This window comes from Mobula hypostoma, chromosome 15 (genome assembly GCF_963921235.1).
Source record: "Mobula hypostoma chromosome 15, sMobHyp1.1, whole genome shotgun sequence".
NCBI classification, from domain to species: Eukaryota; Metazoa; Chordata; class Chondrichthyes; order Myliobatiformes; family Myliobatidae; genus Mobula; species Mobula hypostoma.
The window spans coordinates 38,618,942-38,645,434 of record NC_086111.1 but is presented as its reverse complement, the minus strand read 5'-3'; the positions used below and the strand labels follow the sequence as shown (position 1 = coordinate 38,645,434).

The window sequence follows — 26,493 nt, the reverse complement described above, 5'->3', positions numbered from 1 at the left end:
TGTAGACAGGACAAAATGCTCCATGCAAAAAGCTGATAGCCTACACTGCCATTATGTAAAGACTATTTTTATGGATGATGGTCTCCCAACAACAAGGCATCAGCTCTGTCAGCTCTCTTCTACAATATCATGTTTCCAGACTGTAGTCCTGCTATTCACTGCATCACAGACTAACCTCTCTAGTGTGCTATTAATATCAATGAGGAGCAGATTCCATTTCCACGTAAGAAAACCTTCACGTTACACTACAGTCATTTTGCTGAAGAAGCAAAGTCACAAGACAATATTAAGTGGTGGGTCTAACTGCTTTAGTCTGTTCAGTATTACCATTTTCAAACAGAGGGCACAAAGGGTCTATATGAAGAATGATACAGAGTCAAAACTCCTCAGTGCAAATGATAAAAACAATACCATACAACGGAAAAGTCATGAATCAGTTTAGTTTATCTATGAATGTTTTAATAGATATGAATATAACACTTACTACATTGGACATATGCATTGAAGTATTCCTAGAACCCACCTGCACGCAAGCACACACTATACTCTCCATTCCTAAAATCATACACTTCAGAGAACAACTCAATTACATTTCAAAAACTGCAATCTGTTAGCAGTTGTAAGCTTATGATTTTTTTCCGTTTCCTCCAAACAAAACATGCACTAAAAATGTGGCTGTAACTCCACTTACCCATTAACTATGAAGCTAAAAAGGCTTGGATTATCCTGTAATCTCCAGGGACTAAAAAAGGTAAGAATTTTTAAAAACTAACTCCTTCAATATTCAACATGAACTCCAATAGACTGTAGTATATTGAAAGGCTGAAGTTATGTGATCTAAACACAACAAAAGCCACTGCCTTGCTCTAGATTAAATATTCAGGAAGAGGTCCCTTTGCATAAACACAAACAGTGAGCAAATAAGCAACTGGATCCAGTCAGCTGCTCACTGAGCCATCTACCTGCCCTGCTTTGAGGTGAAAAGCCAATGACATGTTTGTCAATATCCTTAATGTAAATTATTTCCCAGGGCAGTTAAGTGTTTATTTCCTTGTCTGACATTCTGCTATCATTTTCTTTGCTCTTATCCTAACACCCTTCATTTTTATGTGTCCTTAAATTTTATCTGTAAAAAAAAATAATTCATAGCAGCTAAGAGACATGTGAATGCTACATTCCAGCCAGTGTATCCAAGCAGTCTGGAGCAGCCTGCTTGAAAAGCCTAAACTGAAACAAACAAAACAGAAGCACAGCCCCTGAAGAAAATCAGCTGCAAAGCTCTGGATACTGACTGACACTTACTGATGTAAGGAGTCAAAGATGTCATTTTCATGTGAGCCATACTTGCTAGAATCAGGCAAAGAGAAGGAGCTCTCAAAAATAAACAGTGTAATATTTCAAAGGCAAGCGTATACAGGCTTTCCATTGTTGAAGCCAATTATCAGTGGAAAATAATAACAACAGATGGATTCTGAGTTGCTGATTTGTTTCATATACTTCACTGCTGTGCAACAGATGATGAAATCCTAAAGCCATCTCTAATAGTGAAAAGTCAAAAATAGTGCAAGGATTCAACCACAGATGGAGTCATTTTAGCAGAATTGGTTTGTCCATATAAAAGCTTTAGAGCGAAAAAAAATTGACTTTCAATGGTGGGCAGCTGCAGCAAATGTCACACAGACATTTTACCACCATCCACCACAAAACAGCCCCCTCCCACTCAAAACCTAAATGCTACAAATCACGTGTACATGAGGTAACATTGAAGTTTTGTTGTTGGTTAAAAAGAAATTAAGAATGGAAAAAATGAGAAATTGTCTGATAAATTTGTCACACCAGCTACAGGATAACATCAGCTGTATGCTATCATAAGTGCATTCAGACCACATCACAGCTAAAGTAAACAATCTTTAAAAAGTTTGGTAAATTTATGGAAATATAGACATTGACATTAAGAAAACTCCATGATTTATCACAAAAGCCCAGGATTCTTGTCAGGGCCAATATTTGTGGTCCATGTGTAACTGCCCTGAGGAGCTTGTTGGTGAGCCAGATCGAGAAAATCCAACAGAGGACCAATAGCAATTCCAATTCTGGATGATGTGTGACACAAGAGGGAATCTGCAGGTGATGGAATTTCCATGCTCCTGGCAATTCCCTTATCCCGTACTTTATATAACAAATGCAAGAAATGTTTTAACTCAAACCTCTTGCTCTGACAGCTACATCCAGCAACTGTCACTTCATGGTAAGAAGTACCAGCCAAATTTGGCCTGGTCCCATGTGCCTTCAGTCTATAGTAAATTTCCTCATACATTCTCCCCACCTATTTCACATATCTATGTAGACACAACAATAAAGCCTTCCATTACATTTTTGAGAAAGTTGTGGGCACTCATATTCAAAGATAAACAGTGAAAAATGTGACGGATCACAAATATGTGAGGCTCGTGATGAAAAATGGAAGGAGGGGCCAGAAGAGCAGCTCAAAGCTTACACATTTAATTAACTGTTTTGTTCCCTTATCACAATAAGAACAACATGAATGTGTGCTACTATAAAGATCAACACAGACTTGTATTTGTATGGTGTATTTCACAACTTCACGATGTGCCAAATATTTTAGAGCCAATGAAACATTCTTGAAAAGAAGTCACTGTTATGATTTAAGAAACATGGCAGGGGTTTGGATACAGTAAGCTCCCACAAAGAGCAATGTACTGATCAACAGAAATCCGTTCTTTCTGATGGTGACTAAGCAATGAATATTAGCCACAGCACAAGAGAACCTGCTTTCATGCTGTATGACTGATTCAATAATTCCTACATTCTTCTCTAAAATAATGCTGTGGAATCTTTTACATCCACCTGATGGGACGTATGTACTTGATTCCAAAATGTATAGATTTTTTCCACTTTATTTTAACTTGGAAGAGCCCAGTAGAATCATCAGCTTTTAACTTTTCATACTGAAATCTTCAGCGCTGGACTTGAACCCGTATTCTTCTGATTGAGATATAACACAACCTTAAACAGAATCACTGCTGATACTGCCAAAGATACTACATGCACAATGTATATCTCTCCCCTACAAATGCACTCATACAGGTACACACTTCACATCAGCAAACTGTCTGCCTGAACTCTGCCTCACATATACAAAAGAAATGCTGGTGTGTTGGTATACAAGTCTGGTTACTATCTGGCGACACTGCTTTAACAAAGGATATTCTAATGGGCTCTTCCGAGGTAAAAGAAAGTTGAATACATGGGAGAAAATATGGGTTACAAAATACCAACTATTAGGTTCACAGAACTTTCATAGAAATAGCTTATCTGCCCTATTCAGACTCTGAGCTAAGCTAATAACAACAGCTACATTTTAGAAAAATTGTAAACAATATTCTTTTGTCAGTGTAACCAAAATAAATATTTGCAGAAGGGTTCAGTTTGTTAAATGCATACCAAGGAATACAATGCTACTTTTTATATCTACAACATTAGTAAATGCAGTAAACCATTTCTTTGCCTCAATTGTTTTACAACAAATGTTCCTTTTAAATGCAAATAGAGCAAGCAAACAGACATCATGATCAAAAGCAGCTGATTTTTTTTCCACGCAAGGTGCTGATCCCCTCAATTACACACAATGCATGAGTGCTGAAACATTTCAAACCTGTTCCCGTTGGTTAAATGAATATTTTACAGAAGTCTAATTGCAAAGCACTTCAAACATGCCTGCTCCACATTGCCTCTAAAATGTTGGCTTTAAAACTTCAGCTAGTGCTGCTGAAAGTGTCAGTGGTAAAGTCAACGGCAAAATCATGTCAAATGCTGAAGCAGCTCATCAATGAAAGATGATGAGATCTTGACAAGTTTCAAATTTTTTAACAGTGAAACAGTGCAAAATCTGATAAGCAGCAAGCCTCAAGAATAATGGATATTTTACAGCGCATTACAAGACTATAACCTAATCAAGGGGTTCAGGTGATATTATGAACCATGACAGTGAAGATATAGAGGTCATCTGAACTCTAGGATTAGGTTACTAACTTTAAGTTGGCCTACTATCTTATATCATTACATAAGTTATATAATATAAGTAGAGTATAGAGTGCTACAGTTAAAATGTTTATGATCTTTGCAAGAGCTTCAGGCATTTCTTGCCATTTTCACAAGCGTTCTAGTGTCGCACTGCAGTGGTCAATGATGTGTTCTGTCACAGGGAAGTATTGCACTCATTTGTGACATCATTACTGCAAGATGATTTAGTCGAAGACAACTTCAACAGATTAAAGGAAAATGCCAAAATTATGTGAACATATTATCATTGTTCTGAAAGACTGTGAAACAAAACAGGCTCCCTCAATTCTACCTTCAGAAAATAAATAAATAAAAAAAGCTTGTAGATGAGATACTTTAATTGCAGGATAGTCATACTCCAGCAAACACAATTACAAAGCTTAATGTACAGGGAAACTTAATTTTTATATCTCTGTAACTCCCACCCCCACCCTCTTCCATCAATTAAACTAGTGTTAATAAAGGCTTGTATGGAGAATCTTGAATATTGTTCAGGTGTATGATGCCTTCAGAGGGCTCATACGTCAATCAATAAATTTCACACAGTAAGAGCCGGAAGTAAAATGCTGCTGCTCAGATGGTGCCCTATTACCCAATCAGTTGATATGCAAGTAGTTTTGCCAAGAATTGAAGAGGCCTGGCAACAATGAAAAGACTTGAGTGCACAAAGCTTTGTTTCATTCAGTTTATGCAAATAATATAGCTATTAGCAGACAATTAACATTCTGAAAGATTATTATTTAAATGTATTTAAACTATACAAATTACATTGCTTTTTTTCCTCCTTTTTGTTGCAATCATGTATAACCAGAAAACATTCCATTGAAAACAAGACTACAACCAATTATTGTATTACTACTACCAAAGAAAATTTTCCTGGAACTTAATAATCTTAATAACCTACCTTATTTTAATACTATCAGTTCATACACATCATCTTTATTCCACCCTTGCTTACATGCGGCAAATGTCAGAAAATATCTAATTTAGATACAATGCATCTGCAGACTGCCAATAAACCTATAAGTAACAAAGTAATAGACGTATATATTTGAGCCAGAATTATATTTCCCATTGACATAGGTAGCCAACCTGCTAAGAAATTTTCAAGATCTTCAATTTTCTACATTGGAGATCAGATATATACAGATAATTCTTGTTATCCAGTCTTCCTATTAGGCAATCACTGAACAATAACTTGCAGGAAAGAACGATGTGCTGGTGGAAAGAGTATACATGCTAAAGTTCAGCAAGAAACCAATCTATTTTTAAGAATGAAATGAGAACGTGAGAACACTCTTTATAAAGGTAAGGCAGCAACTGTGGGCAGAGAACAGAGTTAACACTGCTTAATCAGAACTTGAAAAAAAAAGAAAAATTATAGAGAGGAAAGAGGATGGGTAGATAGGGCAAATAGGATATCTCTAAAAGGATGAGATCATAGGGACACAAGAGATTGCACATGGTGGAATTGGAGCAACATGTAATCTGCTGGAGGCATTCAGCAGGTCATGCAACATTGGTGAGAGGAAAGAAAGAGTTGTCACTTTGGGTTGAAACCCTGCATCAGAACTGGGGGCTGCCCAGGCAATCCCAATGTTTATAATGTCATCTTGTTAAACAGTTCACTGGGGGAGGGGGAGACATACTGATGCTATGAAATGCATGTCAGAGCTACTGGCATAACAAAAATAAAAGGAGAATGCAAGCAAGGTCCAGCAGGTCAGACACATCAGGGAAAAACAGAATTAATATTACAGACATAAATTTTTTGCTTTCGATTCTATAAGGTTTCCGATGTGTGCTCGCCTGCTTAAATACCTCTGTCAAGGTAATGGTGGGGCTAACAGGTCTCATTGTTTTTTTTTACAGCATAGCAAGTGCAAGTGACAGACTAATGTGAAGGATAGCCCAAATATCCAAAAGTTGCACTGACACCCTTCCATAAACTTTGAGGAAATGGCAGTCACTGTCTAGCTCAATTCTGAATGGTACATTTCTGCATTGTGCAGTAGTCATGCACTATAGGTGCAGTAACAGTAGCATTATTTTTATTTCAGTTTAAGTACTCTAACAATGTACGAAATGCACTCTGTTATCTTTCTGCTTTGAGAATTAACTACCACAAATATGACATTTCATTTCTGTGGGTTTCTGTTATTAGAAAATTAATTGTTTTTCTTAAATATTTTCCTTCTGTTTTTCTTCTTTCTTAATCTTTGTTCCTATGTTACATTCCTTTTCTCAAGTGAGCAATGAGTTCACCCAATGATGTTTACGGTTCCTTTACAATGATTTCCCCAAACCAATAATCTGATAGGTTAAGAGACAGACTCTACCTTCCACTATTCGGTCAGGTCCCAGATGCTCCAGTTTTCCTTATTATGACACAATAAGTTCACACTTTCAACAGTTAGTCAGATATAAAATGTAAAAACTTCTAAGTGTAAATCTAACCAAAGGCAGCATTACTTAGGTACACATTTTGTTATTCACTATAAGAAACAAGAATTAATTTTACTTAAATTGTTGATGTGAAATTTGTTGAATAACAGCACATACTAATGCAGGTTGCAACCTATTCTTTATCACAGATATAGATGTAAAACATTTTAACATCTACAGCTAATGACCACTGTCATGCAATGCATTAAGCAAGGTATTTCATTCAATGCTATCTGAGTAATTTTCCAATTGCTGATCATAGCCATAATCTTTTAATATTGTCCTCAGACAAATGATAATAAATTTGGAAAATTATTTTCATGACTCCTTCATTGAAAATAAGACATTAGTGATAAATGACCTTTAAATGAAACGGTGCTTATCGCATTCTGGGTGGCAGGGTAGAGATACGTCTCCTCCAAAGGAAGTGTAAGGCGCTCCTTCCCTTCACTAGCCTGCAGGTTACCCTTGGGGAGGGTGTAGCACCTGCTTATTCCCCTGATCAAGGTCACGTGAAGCCATGGGGGCAGGTGGTGAATGGTTGTATGGGCAGCTGGTGCTTATCACAAGTCCTGGATTTGTGACCACTGATGCTAAGCAGACAATCTCTGAAGGGTATTGATAATGACTGGGATCACTCATTTTATAAAGATACTACCCAGAAGAAGATAACAGCAAATCACATCAGTAAATAAATTTGTCAAGAACAATTGTGGTCATGGAAAGTCCATCATCGCCCATGTCATATGACATGCCATATATGAACAAACTTATCTCATTATCTATGTGGGTGTAAGAGTTCTCAGATCCGCTGAGACTCAATAAATGGAACAGCAGGTTCAGCTATCCAAACAGAGAACTGAGATGCTTATGTTCTGATGGTGGAGAGGAGGGAGTGGTGGGGTAAATTGGGGGGGGGGGAGAGGAAGGTTCAAGAGAAAGGAGCAAGCTGAAGACAGAAAAAGATGAGTGGGGAGCAAAATGAAAGGGAACCGAGGAGAAGAGGGGGAGACAAAATAGAAGGGGAAAAGACAGGGGAAAGCAGTGGGGGTGGGGGGGAAGGGGAAACTAATTTTCATCTGCACCACCAATGGGACAAAATCAGGCTGGTAAACCACTAGGAAAGATGGCCCACCTGGTAGTTTAGGGGAATATTCATCCCCATTCTTTTAATGCCTGGTAAGCATTTCGGGAAGGATTTATCTGCTTCAACTGAATGATTCAGGATATTTCTTCATTAGATCCATAATCGTGAAATGCTAAGTAATCAAGAAAACTACTTAAAGTTTAACTATCTGCCTCATGTGTATTACACAGTTCAAGTACACTGAAATGATGCCATAAAGCATGACAGTGAAATTAAAATGATTAATTAAAGATTTATACAGAAATATTTAGAGATTTGTAACACAAATCACAAGTTCACCTTTTAACGTTATTATCAAAATTATTAATTTCTTGCATACATTTCCCCATCAACTTGCCCTTTTCCTTTTTTCTATTCCCTTTCTTTTTCAGGGAAGCATTAAGTAAAAGCATTTAGACAATAGACAATAGGTGCAGGAGTAGGCCATTTGGCCCTTCGAGCCAGCACCACCACTCACTGTGATCATGGCTGATCATCCACAATCAGTATCCAGTTCCTGCCTTATCCCCATAACCTTTGATTCCGCTATTTTTAAGAGCTCTATCCATCTCTTTCTTGAAAGCATCCAGAGACTTGGCCTCCACAGCCTTCTGGGGCAGAGCATTCCATACTTCCACCACTCTCTGGGTGAAAACGTTTTTCCTCAACTCCGTTCTAAATGGCCTACCCCTTATTCTTAAACTGTGGCCTCTGGTTCTGGACTCACTCATCAGCGGGAACATGCTTCCTGCCTCCAGCGTGTCCAATCCCTTCATAATCTTATATGTTTCAATAAGATCCCCTCTCAGCCTTCTAAATTCCAGAGTATACAAGCCCAGTCGCTCCAATCTTTCGACATATGACAGTCCTGCCATCCTGGAAATTAACCTTGTGAACCTACGCTGCACTCCCTCTGTTAGAGTGGATTTCTTTTTGGGTAGATGATTTGTTTACACTTAAATGACTTTGGCCACCAGACTTCTATTATTAAGTCCTGACGAAGGGTCTCGGCCTGAAACGTCGACTGCACCTCTTCCTAGAGATGCTGCCTGGCCTGCTGCGTTCACCAGCAACTTTTATGTGTGTTGCTTGGATTTCCAGCATCTGCAGAATTCCTGTTGTTTGAGACTTCTATTTTAACTGTTTGACAAAGGACTGTGGATTGAGTCCACCACAATGGGCGTCCTAAAAGATGTAAATACCAGATGCTTCTGGTGCCTGATGCTGTAGTTTCGAAGACAATCTTATCTATACATTATAAATATTAATTGTCTCCTATGTTAGCACGTAAAATGCCAAATAAATGTATTGTGGATTGAACTAAGGCTGTGGATACCAAAACAACACACATCAAAGTTGCTGGTGAACGCAGCAGGCCAAGCAGCATCTATAGGAAGAGGCGCAGTCGACGTTTCAGGCCGAGACCCTTCGTCAGGACTAACTGAAGGAAGAATGAGTAAGGGATTTGAAAGCTGGAGGGGGAGGGGGAGATGCAAAATGATAGGAGAAGACAGGAGGGGGAGGGAGAGAGCCGAGAGCTGGACAGGTGATAGGCAAAAGGGGATACGAGAGGATCATGGGACAGGAGGTCCGGGAAGAAAGACGGGGGGGGGTGACCCAGAGGATGGGCAAGAGGTATATTCAGAGGGACAGAGGGAGAAAAAGGAGAGTGAGAGAAAGAATGTGTGCATAAAAATGAGTAACAGATGGGGTACGAGGGGGAGGTGGGGCCTAGCGGAAGTTAGAGAAGTCAATGTTCATGCCATCAGGTTGGAGGCTACCCAGACGGAATATAAGGTGTTGTTCCTCCAACCTGAGTGTGGCTTCATCTTTACAGTAGAGGAGGCCGATGGGATCTGACATGTCTATCCACGGCCTCCTCTACTGTAAAGATGAAGCCACACTCAGGTTGGAGGAACAACACCTTATATTCCGTCTGGGTAGCCTCCAACCTGATGGCATGAACATTGACTTCTCTAACTTCCGCTAGGCCCCACCTCCCCCTCGTACCCCATCTGTTACTCATTTTTATGCACGCATTCTTTCTCTCACTCTCCTTTTTCTCCCTCTGTCCCTCTGAATATACCTCTTGCCCATCCTCTGGGTCACCCCCCCCCCCGTCTTTCTTCCCGGACCTCCTGTCCCATGATCCTCTCGTATCCCCTTTTGCCTATCACCCGTCCAGCTCTCGGCTCTCTCCCTCCCCCTCCTGTCTTCTCCTATCATTTTGCATCTCCCCCTCCCCCTCCAGCTTTCAAATCCCTTACTCACTCTTCCTTCAGTTAGTCCTGACGAAGGGTCTCGGCCTGAAACGTCGACTGCGCCTCTTCCTATAAATGCTGCTTGGCCTGCTGCGTTCACCAGCAACTTTGATGTGTGTTGCTTGAATTTCCAGCATCTGCAGAATTCCTGTTGGATACCAAAACAGACATGTTGGCGTCAGAAGGAAAGGATGAAATCCGAAGGTGTGATGTTTGTATGTAACTTCAAAAGGAAGCATTGTCTGTAACTTTTAAAGTAGTGATTGCCTTTGTGTTTAGCATATAAATATCGAGCCCACATTTTAGCAAGCAGACCTTTCTGCGGAAAGCGTCTCCATGCGTAAGATGCCTGCTATACCTTGTTGTGTCGAATAAAGAAGCTGCTTTGTATCTACCAGTGACTCTGTCTCTCCAGTTATTTCATCCACGCTACAACACCCTCAATAGCAAGAATGTCCTTCCTCAAAATTAGAGACCAAAACTGCACACAGTACTCCAGCTGTGGTCTCACCAGGGCCCTGTACAGCTGCAGTAGGACCTCTTTGCTCTTGTACTCAATTCCCCTTGTTATGAAGGCCAGCATGCCATTAGCTTTCTTCACAGACTGCTGTACTAGCATGCTTGCTTTCAGTGACTGATGTACAAGAACACCTAGATCTCGTTGTACTTCCCCTTTTCCTAACTTGACTCCATTTAGATAATAATCTGCCTTCCTGTTCTTACCACCAAAGTGGATAACCTCACATTTATCCACATTAAACTGCATCTGCCATGCATCTGCCCACTCAACCAGCCTGTCCAAGTCACCCTGCATTCTCATAACATCCTCCTCACATTTCACATTGCCACCCAGCTTTGTGTCATCGGCAAATTTGCTAATGTTACTTTTAATTCCCTCATCTAAATCATTTATATTGTAAACAGCTGCGTTCACAGCACTGAACCCTGCGGTACCCCACTGGTCACCACCTGCCATTCCGAAAGGGACCCGTTAATCGCTACTCTTTGTTTTCTGTCAGCCAGCCAATTTTCAATCCATGTCAGTACTCTGCCCCCAATACCATGTGCCCTAATTTTGCCCACTAATCTCCTATGTGGGACTTTATCAAAGGCTTTCTGAGAGTCCAGGTACACTACATCCACTGGCTCTCCCTTGTCCATTTTCATAGTTACATCCTCAAAAAATTCCAGAAGTTTAGTCAAGCATGATTTCCCCTTCGTAAATCCATGCTGACTCGGACTGATCCTGTTTCTGCTATCCAGATGTGTTGGAATTTCATCTTTTATAATTGACTCCAGCATCTTAAAAAAGCAACAGAAAGTAACTAAAAAACCAACAAGAAAAGATAAAATATGAAGTTAAGAAAGACAATGATATAAAAGAGGATACCAAAAGTTTTTACAAATATACAATGAGTAAAAGAGAGGCTAGAGTGGACATCGGACCACTGGAAACTGACATTGGAGAGGTAGTAATGGGGAACAAAGAAACAGCAGGTAAACTAAGTATTTTGCGCCAGTCTTCCCTGTGGAAGACACCAACAACATGCCAGAAATTTGAGAGAATCAGGGGGCAGAAGTGAGTGTAGTTGTTATTTGCTTGGGAAGCTGAAAGTTCAAGTTCAACTATCATCCACCATACATGAATACAGCCCAACAGCAAGAAAGGTCTGAAGACAGATAAGTCACTTGGACCACACGGACGACACCTCAGGGTTCTGAAAGAAGTAGATGAAGAAATTGAGGAGACATTAGTAGTGATCCTTCAAGAATCACAATATTCTGGAATGGTTCCAGAAGACTGGAAAATCGTAAATGTCACTCCATTCTCTATGAAGCAAGGGAGGCAAAAGACAAGAAATTACAGGCCAGTTAGCCTGACTTCAGTGATTGGTAAGAATTTAGTGACCAATATTTAGGAGGAGCTACTTGGAAGCGCCCGATAAAATAGGCCAAAACCACCAAGGTTTCCTTAAGGGAAAATTTTGCCTGACAAATCTGTTGGAATTCTTTGAGGAAGTACAGACAGTATAGACAAAGGAGAGTTAGGTGTTTGTTGTTTACTTGGATTTTCAGAATGCCTTTGACAAGCTTCCACACATGAGGCTGCTAAGCAAGATTGGAGCCCATGGTGCATCAGGAAAGATACTGGCTTGGATAGAAGATTGGCGAACTGACAGAAGGTAAAGAGTGGGAATAAAGGGCGCCTTTTCTAGTTGGTTGACGGTGACCAGTGGCAAGTTGTGTTAAGAAAGCAGGGAGTCTGCAGAAGGAATTCAGCAGGGCCACCACACCAGCATTGCAGTTAGCTCAATGTTATCACCACTCAGGATGTCGAAGTTCGGAATTCAGTTCTGCGTGGGCTGCAAGGAGTTTGTATGTTCTCCCTGTGACAGTGTGGGTTTCCTCCAGAGGGTCTGCTTTCCTCACACAGTCTAAACATATACCAGTAAGTAGGTCAATTGGTCATTATAAATTGTCCTGTAATTAGCCTAGTGTTAAATAGCTGGGTGAAGTGGCTCATTGGGCCAGAAGAACCCTGTTCCATACTGTATCTCTAAATAATGGGCAAAGGAGCGGCAGATGGAATACAGTGTAGAGAAGTGTATGGTCACCTACTTTGGTAGGAGGAAAAAAGCACGGACATGCTAAGTTAACGAATTTCACGACACACGCCAGTGTTAATAAACCCGATTCTGATTTTGATTCAGATATTTTTTAGCGGGAGGAAAATCCACTAATTGGAGGTGCAAAGAGACTTGGGAGTCCCAGTGCAGGATTTCCAAAAGGTGAACTTGCAGGTTGAGATGGTAGTAAGGTGGGCAAATGCAAAGTCAGCATTCGTTTTGTGGGGGCAAGATGCAATGCTGAGGCTCTAGAAGGTGTTGGTCAGATCAAACTTGGAGTATTGTGAATAGTTTTGGGCCCCATAGCTAAGGAAGGATGTGCTGGCATTGGAGAGGGTCCAGAAGAAATTTACAAAGTTTTATTGGGGGATGAAAGGATTAATGTATGAGGTGCATTTGATGGCAGTGGGTCTGTACTTGCTGAAGTTTAGAAGAGTGTGTGTGTGTGTGTGGGGGGGGGGCAGTGTGTGGAATCTAATTGGAAATCCATCAATGATAGAGTGGAAATGGAGAGGAAGATATCAGTAGGGGAAGAGTCCAAGATGAGAGGGTACAGCCTCAGAATAAAATAACATCCCTTTAAAACAAGCATGAGGAGGAATTTCTTCAGCCAGAGAGTGGTGAATCTGTGAAATGCTTACTGTGGAGGCCAAGTCATTGGGAATATTTAAACCAGAAGTTGATATAATTTTGATTAGCAAAAGCGCGAAAGATTAAAGGGAGAAGGCAGGAGAATGGAGTTGAGAGGGCGTAATAAATCAGTCATGATCGAATCTTAGAGCAGGCTCAATAGACCAAATGGCCTAATTTTGCTCCAAAGTCTTAAGTTCGTATACTTATAGTTTGTATTATATTTGAATACTGAGCTGCCAAGACCTCCTTATACTTCGCAAAGTGGCCATGCTTCAAGGATAAATATAGACATTTAAAATCAGATGAATATCTCAAGTCAAATTATGTAGGATATCCATTGTAACCAAGGAAAGGAGTTCTTAAACCTTTCCAGCCGGATCTATTGAAGCCAATTGTTAGATCCAAACTGTCACCTTAGCTTAGATCAGTCAACTCAGCACAACCTAAAATAAAGGCTGAGTAGGAATAATGTGGTTCAATGATACAAATGGCAATGCATTTACCAATTAAGCTAAAGGGAGCTATTAGAAATCCTTGATAACGCCTATTTCAATGTAATTTTCCATTGGTCATTGCTGACAAGCAGAGTGGAAAGTCTCAATTGCTTAATCTTTCTTTACAGACTGATAAGAAAGATTTTAACAGATTAAAGCATGAATAAACCTTTTAGATGTCCTTAAACAATGTTTAATGTAAATAACAAGTTCTTTGTAATCCAAAATTCACACTATTGAAACTAGGCCAAGTTTAATATCGTATATTTTAGCACTAGCTGACTTTCTGGTATTTGGTAATAGACAATAGTTATGACAGAATTTATTTTTAAAATGTACTTTTAAGATTCCTGACTTGTTCAGAAAATGGAAGTAAAACTAAAAAGAGCATTCCTTGCAGCCTATGCTGTCAAGTTTGTAAATAATTGTACAGACAAAGCTTCTGTATTTTTCCAGCTGGGCAGAAAAGGTATTATTTTACTAAATCAAATCCAAAAGTATAATTCAAAATGGCAACAATATGGTGGTCCACTGTGTTGAAACACTACTTAGCAGCGCCACCAACTGGTTCGTGCTTCACCTCAATTACCTAGGTATATCAAACTGAGCTCGGCTGATCCATGACAGGGCAGTGCTAAGGTCCTCCGGATGCTCTCTTTACCAGCTCATACTCAGTTCACAAGCTCGGCATGGGCTACCCTGTAAGGTCTGTGAATGCAATTAGCCTTAAGTTCACAGAATGAAGAATTGCAAAGTAGTCTTGCAGCTGATGGTTTAAAAATGTATAAATGAAATTTTTAGATTTACAGCCTGCTTTTTTTATGGATCCAACATAGGTTTGGATACATACAATATCATAGCACATGGATGTCAACTGGTGATGGCATTTGTAAGTGTGCAGTGAATACCACCAAGTGGTATACAGAAAGGATAATCTGTGTGCTACATAAGTTTAGCAGATGAACTTGTTTATCAACATGGATTGGAGCACAATATATTTTTAGGCCTGCTGCTGCAATATTCAGAGGTTGTTCCCTACATTGCTGTTCAATTTGGCAAGTAAGAGGATTGATCTTCCAGCCAAACATCATTTATTGATAGCAAACTACATTAACGTAGCAGCAGTGGTTGAAACAGCAACGTATCAAAAGTCGTACTAAAAGGTTCTTAAAAATATATACACTCTCAATAGGTATTACAATGCCTTTCCCAAAAAAGTAACCACCATGCATCAAGATCTATTGTTTCAATTAACTATATTAACTATTTAAAATACAAAATTATATACATTATTTACAAAACATAAATAGTCAATAACCAAAAAATGGAAGATTAACATAAATCTGGGTAATAAGGTACTTAACAATTCAACTGTATGTGCTTTTGATACTGTTAAATCTAATGAATAAACTGACCACCAAAAGCCTCACATATGACAAATATCAGAACTTACACTAAAAATTACCTTAACTATATACAATGAATATAATCTATCACATGCACTTAGCATTAGATATAACCTGAAAACTTAACATGGACTTTATTAACTACTATAGAAATTTTTATATATAGTTTCCATTATATTTCCAAGTATAAGCTTAATAATGACAAATTTAATTTTGTGTAATCTTTCACAGCTTCTTGCCTCCATGCATACCTTTTCACAATATACCTCTCACTTGACTCAGCATGGGCACATGACCAATCTCTCAGCTGGCTACTTCAGATCAGCAAGTCATCTCCTCTGACTTCCTTCTCTGGTTGTCTTCAACAATTTAAACAGCAGCGCGTGCGGCCTCTCCGGTGAAATGATATCGTATTTGTTAAATAGGGGCCGTGCACAATTCTGATTTGATGGAGACAGGCGTGAGAAGCATGGAGGAACGTCTGGAGAAACTTCTGAAATGCCCGGTTCGCTGCCGCTGCTACTGTGCGATCAAGAATCTTTGGAGGGAAGGCCCCAAAATCCTCGGCTTTTCCTGTTGCTGGAGGCCGGGGCTTATGTGGCTTTTGTCAGTTTTTCAGTCTTGGTCTGTCTTGTATTTCTGTGATATCACACCAGAGGAACATTGCATCATTTCTTAATGCATGCATTACCAAATGACAATAAAACAGGACTGCATGTCCTCATAATCTAATCTTAAAAAAATCTAATCCTAAAAAAAAGCAAGGTTCTCAGCCTCCCTTGCTGCACATTGGCTACAAGTTACTGAACCAACATCAGCTCTTTAAGTCAAATGCAAGTACCATCTTTACAACAGCAGCCCTCTTGAGGTGGTTTCATTCCATGCAATAAGTCCTATCTGATGATATTTAAAATATCATGGCTTATTAAATAGTTAGTCAACACTGGACTGCTTCCAGAACAACTGCAGCAGAGTATCTTGTCATTACCATCTATGTTACTCAGAGTCTTATAACCTTTGGCAATCACGTGATCTTTTTAAGTTAGTGTCTTTAACCTGAGGATATGTTGATCCACCATTCCTTCTGTTTCTTGGGAGTATGTACCCACAAAAAATTCTGAAGGAGCTACATTGAGATGTCCCACGACATCTTCTTGGGAAATCTTTACCCACTGTTCATGGCGCTAATAAACTTAGTAGTATTTTTACCTCTCCACAAGTAATAATCTTCAGTGGTATAGCCTCATCTTTTCATGTACAGCATTATTGTTCCTCTTCCAGAATCATCTACTCACTCAATCCTTTTCAAAGCAAGTGGCTATAACCTCTGTTACTTCAGCAGCTCACCCTCACACAATTCCTTGGCAGCAATACCTAAATGTTGCCAATGTACCATCTATAACTCCTGTTCCAGATTGTTGTTTAATAAAGCACATATAAAGAAAGGGCCTCCTAACCAAAATACTTCATTAACAGTGAACAACACTCAGTAACAACAGTATAAAAGTCATCAAATGTGGTTCACAAAATTCTTTGAGCGTGACAGCTCCCAGTCACTACGTTGTATAGGTGGGTTTTTCCAGGACTTTTCAAAGTTGTTGAAGTGCTGACTTCCTCCTGATTTCAAGCAGGCTGCACAACAAGTTACCCTCATTCATGGATAAAATTGTTAACTCTCCCCATGTAACATAGAACAACTATGGGAATAAGCAGGCACATGGCATAATGGTAGAAGACAAAGAGGTGATGAGGAATGGCAGTGAAGACCACATTCACCAAACTATTGAAGTAGTTATATGAGATGTCAGTAAAAAAAACTCTGAACAGAAATTCAACACTAATCACAGCCAGAATACACCTCAACTTCAGATGGTACATACAGTCAAGATTTATCTTGTGTTTTGTGCTCCTAGCCTCTAAAAGTTTTGAACACTTGCTGGGGTGTGCAGCCACTCAACAGCATAGGTAGCAATAGCTACACATGGTTAATCATATTCATTAGAAAGCAACATGAAATATGCAGTACCTGCATCAGATCCAACAGATGCTAAATAATCTTGCATTGCAATTCCTTCGTCTATTTGTTAAATTTAGCTCTTGTGGTAATTAATATAAAAACTGCACAAAGTTTGTGATGAGTTTGTTCTTAGTACTCTACACAAGAATTTTCTTTGTGGGTCTACGATTCTACCACCAGAATAAAGGAAACAGAGTAGAACTGTGAAAGCAGAGAGCTGGCTGATGAACATGGGTGTCCTAAATCAGAAGAAAGGGAGCACCAACAAGAAGCAACACACACAAAATACTGAAGGAACTCAGTAGGCCAGACTGAAAAGAGTAAACAGTTGATGTTTCGGGTCAAGACCCTTCTTCAGGACTGGAAAGGAAGGGAGAAGAAGTCAGACTAAGAAGGTGGGAGGAGAGGAGGAAGAAGTACAAGGTGGTAGGTGATAGATGAAACCAGGAGAGGGGAAGGGGTGAAGTAAACAGCTGAGAAGTTGATTGGTGAAAGATAAAAGAGTGGAGAAGGAGGAATCTGATAGGAGAGGACAGAAGATGGCACTTAACATAGATTCAAGGTGAGGCACGCATTTAAGGTTAATGGGAGCATAGACCAATTAGACAGAAACTAATGGACTTGAACACACATTGTCCAAAATCACTGTGAAATTGTACATCAATAGCAATGACCAGTAAGTATTAGTCCCACTGTTATTTCTAAGCAGTCAGGTCTTATGCGTATAAAGTTGTCAGATGAGGGTCACCTGTATGAATTCCCCTTTCTCGATCTTTCAGTTCCATCTCCTGGAGACAGTCTATCTATTGATATCTTTTATAAACCCACGACTCTCACAGCTATCTGGACTATACTTCTTCCCACCCTGTCACTTGTGAAAATGCTATTCCCTTCTCCCAGTTCCTCTGTCTCCACTGCATCTGCTCTCAGGATGAGGCGTTTCATTCCATAACAACCGAGATGTCCTCCTTCAAAGAAAGGGGCTTCCCTTCCTCCACCATCAACACTGCTCTCACTTGCATCTCTTCCATTTTGTAAAAATCTGCCTTCACCCCATCCTGTTGGCACCACACCAAGGATAGGGTTCCTCTTGTCCTCACCTACCACCCCACCGGCCTCTGCATCCAGCACACAATTCTCCATAACTTCCGCCATCTCAAACTGGATCCCAGCACAAGCACATCTCTCCCCACCCCCATCCTCCACAGGGATCACTCCACTCCATATGCGACTCTCTTGTCCACTTGTCCTTCCCCACTTATCCTTGCAAGCGGAACAAGTGCCACGAACTGCCCCTGCACCTCCGCTCTCACTACGATTCAGAGCCACAAAAAGACTTTTCAGGTGAGGTGACACTTGCAAGTCTGGTGGGGTCATCTACTGTATCCGGTGCTCCCAGTGTGGCCTTCTGTATATTGGCAAGGCCCTACGTAGATTGGAAGACTGCTTCATTGAGCACCACACAAAAAAAAAAGATTTTCCGGTGGCCAACCACTTCAATTCTACTTCCTATTCCCATTACTACATGTCAGTCCGTGGCCTCCTCTACTTCTATTCCATCTGGGTAGCTCCAACCTGATAGCATGAACATCGATTTCTCAAACTTCCGGTAACTGCATCTCCCCCCCACTTCACCTTGCCCCATTCCTGTTTCCCTCTTTGATCTCATCTCCTCACCTTGCCCCATAACCTTCCTCTGATGCTCTTCGTCCTTCCCTTTCTTCCGTGGTCCTCTATCATCTCCTATCAGATTCCTCCTCCTCCAGCCCTTTAAGTCTTTCACAAATCAACTTCCTAGTTCTTCACTTCATTCCCACCCCTTCTCCTGGTTTCACCTACCACCTACCACCTTGTACTTCTTTCTCCCCTCCCCCCACCTCCTTCCTCTGACTTCTCCCCTTCCTCCCCAGTACTGAAGAAGGGTCTCAGTTCCTGAAATGTCGACTGTTTCCTCTTTTCCATTGATGCTGCCCAGCCTGCTGAGTTCCTCCAACATTTTCTTCGTGTTTGTGAGTTTGACTTTTTGGGTTGAGGTCCCTCATCTAACTCTAGCATCTGTAGTATCTTGTGCCTCTGCAGATATTTATAAACCAGGAGCTCTCCAGATGTGTCAGAATCTCTTACAATTTATGGAAGTATTTGAATCATGCTGTCAACATATAATTTTTTAATAATTTCGTAAGCAGATACAAATTACAGATAGTTTGCTATTTACAAATAGTAAGCAGTTACAAATAGCTTAAACTTATTGACACATCTGGAATGTCCATGTCTTCTGGTGTGTTAACAGATTAAGATAAGATTAGCTTTATTTGTCACAAGTACATCAAAGCATCGAAACGTACAATAAAATACACCATTTGGGCAAGGATGTGCTGCAGGCAGCCTGCAAGTGTTGCAATACTTCCAGCACCAATATAGCATGCCAGAACTTACTAACCCCAACTCATAGATCTTTGGGACGTGGGGGGAAACTGGAGCATCCAGAGGAAACCCACATGGTCACGGGAAGAACATACAACTCCTTACAGATATTGGTGGGAACTGAACCTGGATCTTACACTTGTGCTGTGAAGCAACTGCACTAACCACAATACTACCATGCTGCTTATTGATAAACTAAACAGATACAGGCCATTCTGCCCAACAAGTTCATGCCTGTGTCTATGATCTGCTCCTTTCCTCATTTAAGCCTATTGCAGAAGCCATGTGTCTATTTTCAGTCTGTATTTTGTGTTGCATTTTTATTATGGGTAATTTGTCACAGGGATTGAAGCATGGTAGAAGCAAATGGGTAGAGTTATGTATTCATGTTTGGTTAGGTTAGTTTAGGTCAGTTTAGTAATGTTATTATACCACTAGTATTGTTACTTTTCCTTTTGGTAGCTTTATCATTATAAGATCATTTGTCTTTGCTGGTTTCATAATAAAGGATTGAACCTACTTTTTTCAATGTAGAAATTCGTTATTTTGGAAGCACGTCATACCGTGTCAAACCTGTCCTCGGTCTCTGAGCAATTTCAGTTTGTTTTCAAGTAACCACTACACCTATCACTATAACCCTCCCTCGCAAGTGCTCAAAAAAGTTCAACGTCCTCCCAACCCATTTAGGTGAAGGTGTTCCATCTGAATTCTTTAGTGATGGGAGATCAAGAACATTCTGTGTGCAATGTGCAACATGAGGGTCAGGGTCATTCCAAAGGCAAAAACATTTGGAAATAGTATTTTGAAACCACATTCTCTAACATATACCATCTATATAAACTCCAGATTTAAAAAGGAAGCAAACAGATAATATCCTCCCCTCCCCCCACATTCTTACTCTGACTTCTCATCGTTCTTTCCATCTATATAACTCCTGATGAAGGGTCTTGGCCCGAAACATCGACTGTTTACTCTTTTCCATAGATGCTGCCTGCCTGCACAGTTCCTCCATCATTTTTTTTGTGTGTAAGAAATAGAAACAGACCACACGTCCATCTTCCATCAATGCGCACCAGCAACATATTATTGCTATCACAATTTTATCAACCCCTTTTTGTCAATATGCCTCGCAAAGTAGGAAAATTTAACAAATAGTTGGGGATTTTATTTTTTCAAGGAAGTCAAGATCTGCCACAGCCCCACAGTAACATTTACTGGTTTGAAAATAATAGCTTTTGTTGTTCATGTATTCCTTTATACATTATTAGAATAAAGATTTAACTATCTTATATTGTTGTCACATTTAAAACACAGCAAATTCTATACAAAGTATATTGTTACAACTAATCACTGAGACATTTTCCTTTGCAAGCATTTGTTCGCTCAATGCCTCAAAATACAACTTATCCTAAATTCACAAATTTGACAGTTGACTAGTATGTGGTCAACAATAATTGCAGTTCCAGAATTCAATACAGCGAAATTTGATACAGCAAAGCAAACATGGATATTTTAGTTGGGTGTAACTTGCATTTTTTTTCTTTCAGAGTATGGATTTAAAATAAACATCTGTTCACCATAGCCACAATAGGGCGCATTCATTTTAGATCCAAATTTAAATTAACAAGTTTTGGAAACAATCTTTTACAGTTTGGAAAATGCAGGCTGACCTTTCCAAGGTTTCCAAAACTCTTTCATTCCAGTTAAATTAAGGTTGATTAAGTTACCATTCTAAAGAAGGCAAAATTTCCTGACTGTAAGAATCTTTCATTTGGCAGCAGCAGCAGAAATTCCACAATGAAACAGTGCACAATGTCAAGGCCCCTGGCTGGCAGATTAACAGGCCATTCCTCACTTTTATGTTTCAGTATCACACAAATATTTACCTCTTCTCATGAAATCATTTTAATATGTAATAAGCAGAATAATCTGAACATTAAGTTTAACTGCAATTCAACCATACATGAATATAGCCAAACAAAACAGCAGTCCTCTGGGACCAAGATGCAAAACACAGTACCAACAGTCATACACAGCACAAGACACAGCACATATAAGATAGCAAGCAAGCACATATAAGATAAATACAGTCACATAATAAATATATATAGCCTAAGCCCCTGAATCCATGAATGTTGAAGCAGTCTGCAGTCAAACACAATACAATCAGACTTCTGCCAAGTGAACACTGGGGGCGGGGGGGGGCAGCAACAACTCCAACATGGACACCATGCCAGACCTCCTCTGGAACACCCCGCTCTGACACCTCCCTGGGTGGCTGCAAACAGGTGACATCGCAACTTCATGCCTAGTCCTCACTACGTCCGAGGCCACATAGGTCCTCCACCACTCGCCAACCAAAGAATTGGACTTGCAGCATTCCACACTGTCAATGTCCAACAGGGTCATGTGATCACAAGAAAAGACAATCACTCACCGTTAGACAACATTAGTTGTCCTATTTAGAAGCTTTCTGTATCTTTTGTGCCAAAACACTGGATGAGTTTTACTCCTCTAAAGGCGAATGCAAGAACTAACCCTGGGAAAGTTTACTTTTAAAATGCATTTAATTTGTGCGTCATTATTTTTCCCACAAATGTCTCAAAACATTTTCCACATTTAGTTGCTTTGTGCTATCAATGTACCTAATATTCCAGGAAGATTAAAGCTTAGCGATCAATTCACCTGATGTTATTTTAGCGAAGAATGTAACTAGCAAACCTCAGGTATCTAATACTCTAATTTGAATAATGCAACAGAATCTTCAACATCTACTTAAACCACCAGCATTTTGATTGAAAGTATTATTTGAAAAATTAAGTCCAAGAACACACCCAGTATTGGTCTACAGTATCAGAGCCTTGGTGTGCTCAAGTCTTGTACAAGCTCAGAATCTTTAAGTCTGAAGCAGAATAGTACCAATGAATCCTTGCAAGCATGTTAATATTCATAACAGTGACATCAATTGTTTAAAAACTTCATTCCATAGGAGCGGCTCAATGGTTTTAAAGAAATATAGTGACAAATTTCACCTGCACTGTTGTTGCTGACATATGCACTCATTATCTGCCTGTGCTAGAGACAGGCAAATAAATATTAAGGCCCAATGCCATTGAATCAATTACCACATAAAATCAGCAAGATTTCAAAGATGAAACTTGCCACTCTGTCTAGGGGGAAATGTGCAAGTCCAACTGACAACAGTCTTTATTGCTGCTACTGGTAGGCTAGTATCCAAATTGCAATTACTCTTTATTGGATACATGGATGTAATGAAAATTACACACAAATATCTGTAACGTGCATACGTCTGTTTCATACATATTCATGCAAACTTACTGAGTGTATATGCCACTAGGTAATTATTAGTCACCAGATTTCCAGTGGAGATCAAGATCAAAGTTCAAAGTACACTTATTATCAAAGTAAGTAATACCATATACAACCTTGAGATTCTTTTGCAGATCATACTAAAGCATAACAAAAGGGATGTCCATTTTCCATCCTCCAGTGGAAGGACCTGCTGCTGTGAGTAAGGGTTCAAACCTGGCATTACAAGTTCAACCTCAATTAATCCACTGGGGAATGCTGGATTTTTTTGTCCCATGTTAAGGAGTGGAACAATGCTACAAGATTGAAATGAAATTGTTTTGATCCAGTATCAGCACTTGATTTAATTTGGTGTCGCATTCAGTTTGACTGATTTTCTTAAAGCAACTGGAATAAAACACTAACACCAATCTTCAAGTTACAATAGACTTTGTACCACATGTGTCCCAAGGATGAAAAATTAGTCTTGGTTGAAGTACACCCAGTTGTCAACTATCCACGCAATATGTTTGTGCTGCACCCCAAAGGAATCTAATTGTATTGGATTTGTAGTTCCTGAAGCAATAATGGCATGACAGGAAACACTTACAGAAAGCAGCTGCCACACCAACCAGTTAAAAGTTGGATGTGAGATTTATCTGTCATACAAACCGATCAGGAGAAAGTTGTGTTAATTCTGACGCTGGCCACTAGTTGGCATGTTTCAAGATGTTCAGGGATGCTAAAAGCCCCAAACTGGCAATGAATGAGTAGTACAAAAGATGGTATGGGGTAGTTTGTAATGCAAATCACTACTCTGGCTGAAAATTACTATGGCAACAAACTGTTTTCCATTGAATAGCTAACAGTGAACACATTCTTATATATATCTTTAATATAACAATTGAAGAGTACACTACTCCTAGTTAGTTGACAATTAATTCTCATACAAAGATTAAATAAATGGACTCCAATCATTGCATTAATAAATAAATTTCTGTGTTTTATAAAATTACAATCCTTTCTCCCACAGCTAGAAGCTGCACTTTTACATTTGTGACTTAAGATGTGTCACGTTGTTTCCCATGAACACAAAATAATTATTTTTATTCCTCTATTTACATCCTAATTTTTTGAAAATAATTTTATGCAGAATAATGTTTCACAAGTACAAACGTATATATTCCAATTTAAAGAGGATGCAGGCATTGCTAATACAACCAGAAGTTGTTTATAATCATGTTAGTAACTAAATGTTTAAACGTAATTAACTCTTTTGCCAAAACTAATACAGCCATAGTGACAAAATTGCCAGAAAGCATAATTTTTCAAAGAATACAGGAAATATTTTCTTTCATCTAATTTTCTCAATATGTATTTGAAAGCATGTATATTTTAAAAAGAAATGCACTACTGCGACCTTGCTTAGTGCACAGGATAGATTCCCAGGAACAAGAAAGATATGGGATCAGAGCAGAAATTTAGCATTACAGATAGTTTTAATGAGAATGCCACTTTGCTGGGAACGTGGCATGAACTCTTGTCCTTCCAGTGATGCACTGACAACCCAACACAATTCCTATCTTCTATATTACTGCATCAGGTATCTCATGCAAATCCAGCAAGGAACCACCACTCAGCTCAGTATGAAAAGGCTGCCTGTGAGGACTGTTTTGGCTGACAGGGACAAATGGTGCAGCAACTCAGTATTGAGGTGCTCAGGGCTGATCTCCAAGTAACACAGTGAGTGTGGCCATTTCTGGAAACTGACAGCACCTGCTCCACATGGTGAATGACACATATGACACAAGGGACAAAAGAATGAGACTGTGGATTCTGGGCAGTTTGTGAACCCATGGAACACTTACCGCGCTGGCTAGGACACAGCCCTGTGTGGCACATGCCAATACTGAAAAGCTGTAGCATTTACCATTGCCAGACCTCCCAGGCAGCCTCTCTACACCAAGCAGTGCAGCACTTCATTGATGTGATGGTGCCAGAGAGGATTTAGACCAGGTTCCCTGTACAATAGCCTGCAGCAACAGGGAGATCAGTGGTTTGCACCATATCTCTGGCAGAGCCATTCACAGCTCAAATCCACATCTTTCTCCTAAAAGTACCATTGATTGTTTTGGTTAGAGGACCAAGCATATTATAATCAATGAGTGGCCTACCAATATAGCAGTTTATGCGCTCACAAAGCAAACCTCTGCACTTTGGTTCCAAATTCTAGGCATATACAAAACTAATGGGCAAAATCTAAAGGTCAAAGGTACTGATAGGTATGTTATTGAAATCTATCTTTGATGTAAAAATTAGATAGGTTTAAGAGAAATTGCCCAAGGGAAAATATTAACAGGCAGGAAATTTCAGCTGGGCTGAATGCATTTGCAGCAGCAATGAGCGCAGCAACCTTGTACTAAAGTTAGAGAAACTGTGTTCCCATGTGTGCACTTAACAAAAGAATTCTAACTGGTTGGTATAACAACATGAAGTATTGTCAAATTATAGGCTATGTCTGGGTCAACTAGACTAAATAAAAATTTATTTTTAAAATGTCCCATAAGCCCTCTTGCCCAGCAACTAAGAGGAAGCACATACACTGAGTTGCTATGCTAAACAGCACAAACTATTAGTACTCCATATTGCATCATGACATCAATGATTAGTCATACCAATCTATTCAAAACATATACAGGTACAGGTATATACAAGCTGACAGAATATCATCATCAAGGAGTCATGTTTAGATCTCGCTACCACTGGGCTGCAAAAATTTTCTTTTAGCTCATTTAAACTGCTTCTCCAAAAATCCAAAAGCTGCACTGGCCATGGTGTTCTGATACCCAAGCTATAGGAGCCAGCATGTTATCCATACAGCAAGCTCTTGACTGATAACCATCGAGCACATCCACATGAAATACTGCCATAGGAAAGCAGCATCCATCAAAGATCCTCACCAGCCAGGCCATGCTCTTTTCTCACTTCTCCTGAGGTACAAGTGCCTCAGGACTCACACCACTCAGCTCAAGAGCAGTTGCTACCCCTCAACCTTCAAGCTCTTTAACAAAAGAGGATAACTACACTCATCCATTGAGATGTTCTCACAACAAATGATCTCACTTTGAAGATTCTTTATCTTGTTATTTCATGCTCTCATTATTTATTGCTATTTATTTATATTTGCATTGGCACAGTTTCTTTGTCTCTAGGCTCTCCTTGATCTTTCATTGATGCTGTTTATAGTTAGTATTCTATAGATGTGCTGAGTATGCCTGGAGGAAAAAGGATCTCAGGGTTGTATGTGGTGACATATAAGTACTCTGATAATAAAGTTTACTTTGAACTTTATTGGATATAGTCTACAAAAAAAGCTTCAGATGCAAAGGTGTGAACCCTATATCTATGATAAGATTACAGTTTGGTGGAAAAAACTGTATTAACTGGATTAAGTGCATTAATCCTCAAAGCCAAATTCTAAATCAAAATTCACACCAATGACTTTGTGATCACGATGTAGGTGTAAAAATCAGAAATATGATCTAAGTTATTTGATAGACATCTAAAAATTTATAATAATTTTCAGATCTACTTCATTATTAGCATACTAAATGATAAGAGAATTTGCAAAGATTTTAATAAAAGATTTGTAAAGATGTCAACCTGAG

At 39.5% G+C, this 26,493-nt stretch overlaps 1 protein-coding gene across 9 annotated transcripts in view; it reads right to left on the bottom strand.

The window, feature by feature from the left end:
• Positions 1-26,493, bottom strand: part of foxp1b (forkhead box P1b) — a 570,970-nt gene that overhangs the window by 361,819 nt on the left and 182,658 nt on the right. Inside the window, exon 4 of one of the 9 annotated variants that reach the window (XM_063067914.1) lies at positions 15,327-15,714. The exons of 7 other annotated variants lie outside the window; for them this stretch is intronic. The gene's annotated coding sequence lies outside the window, so the exon portion shown is untranslated. Of the gene's footprint in view, positions 1-691; positions 897-15,326; positions 15,715-26,493 lie in introns of those variants that run through there. One more of the 9 variants, XM_063067915.1, reaches the window with a different exon arrangement.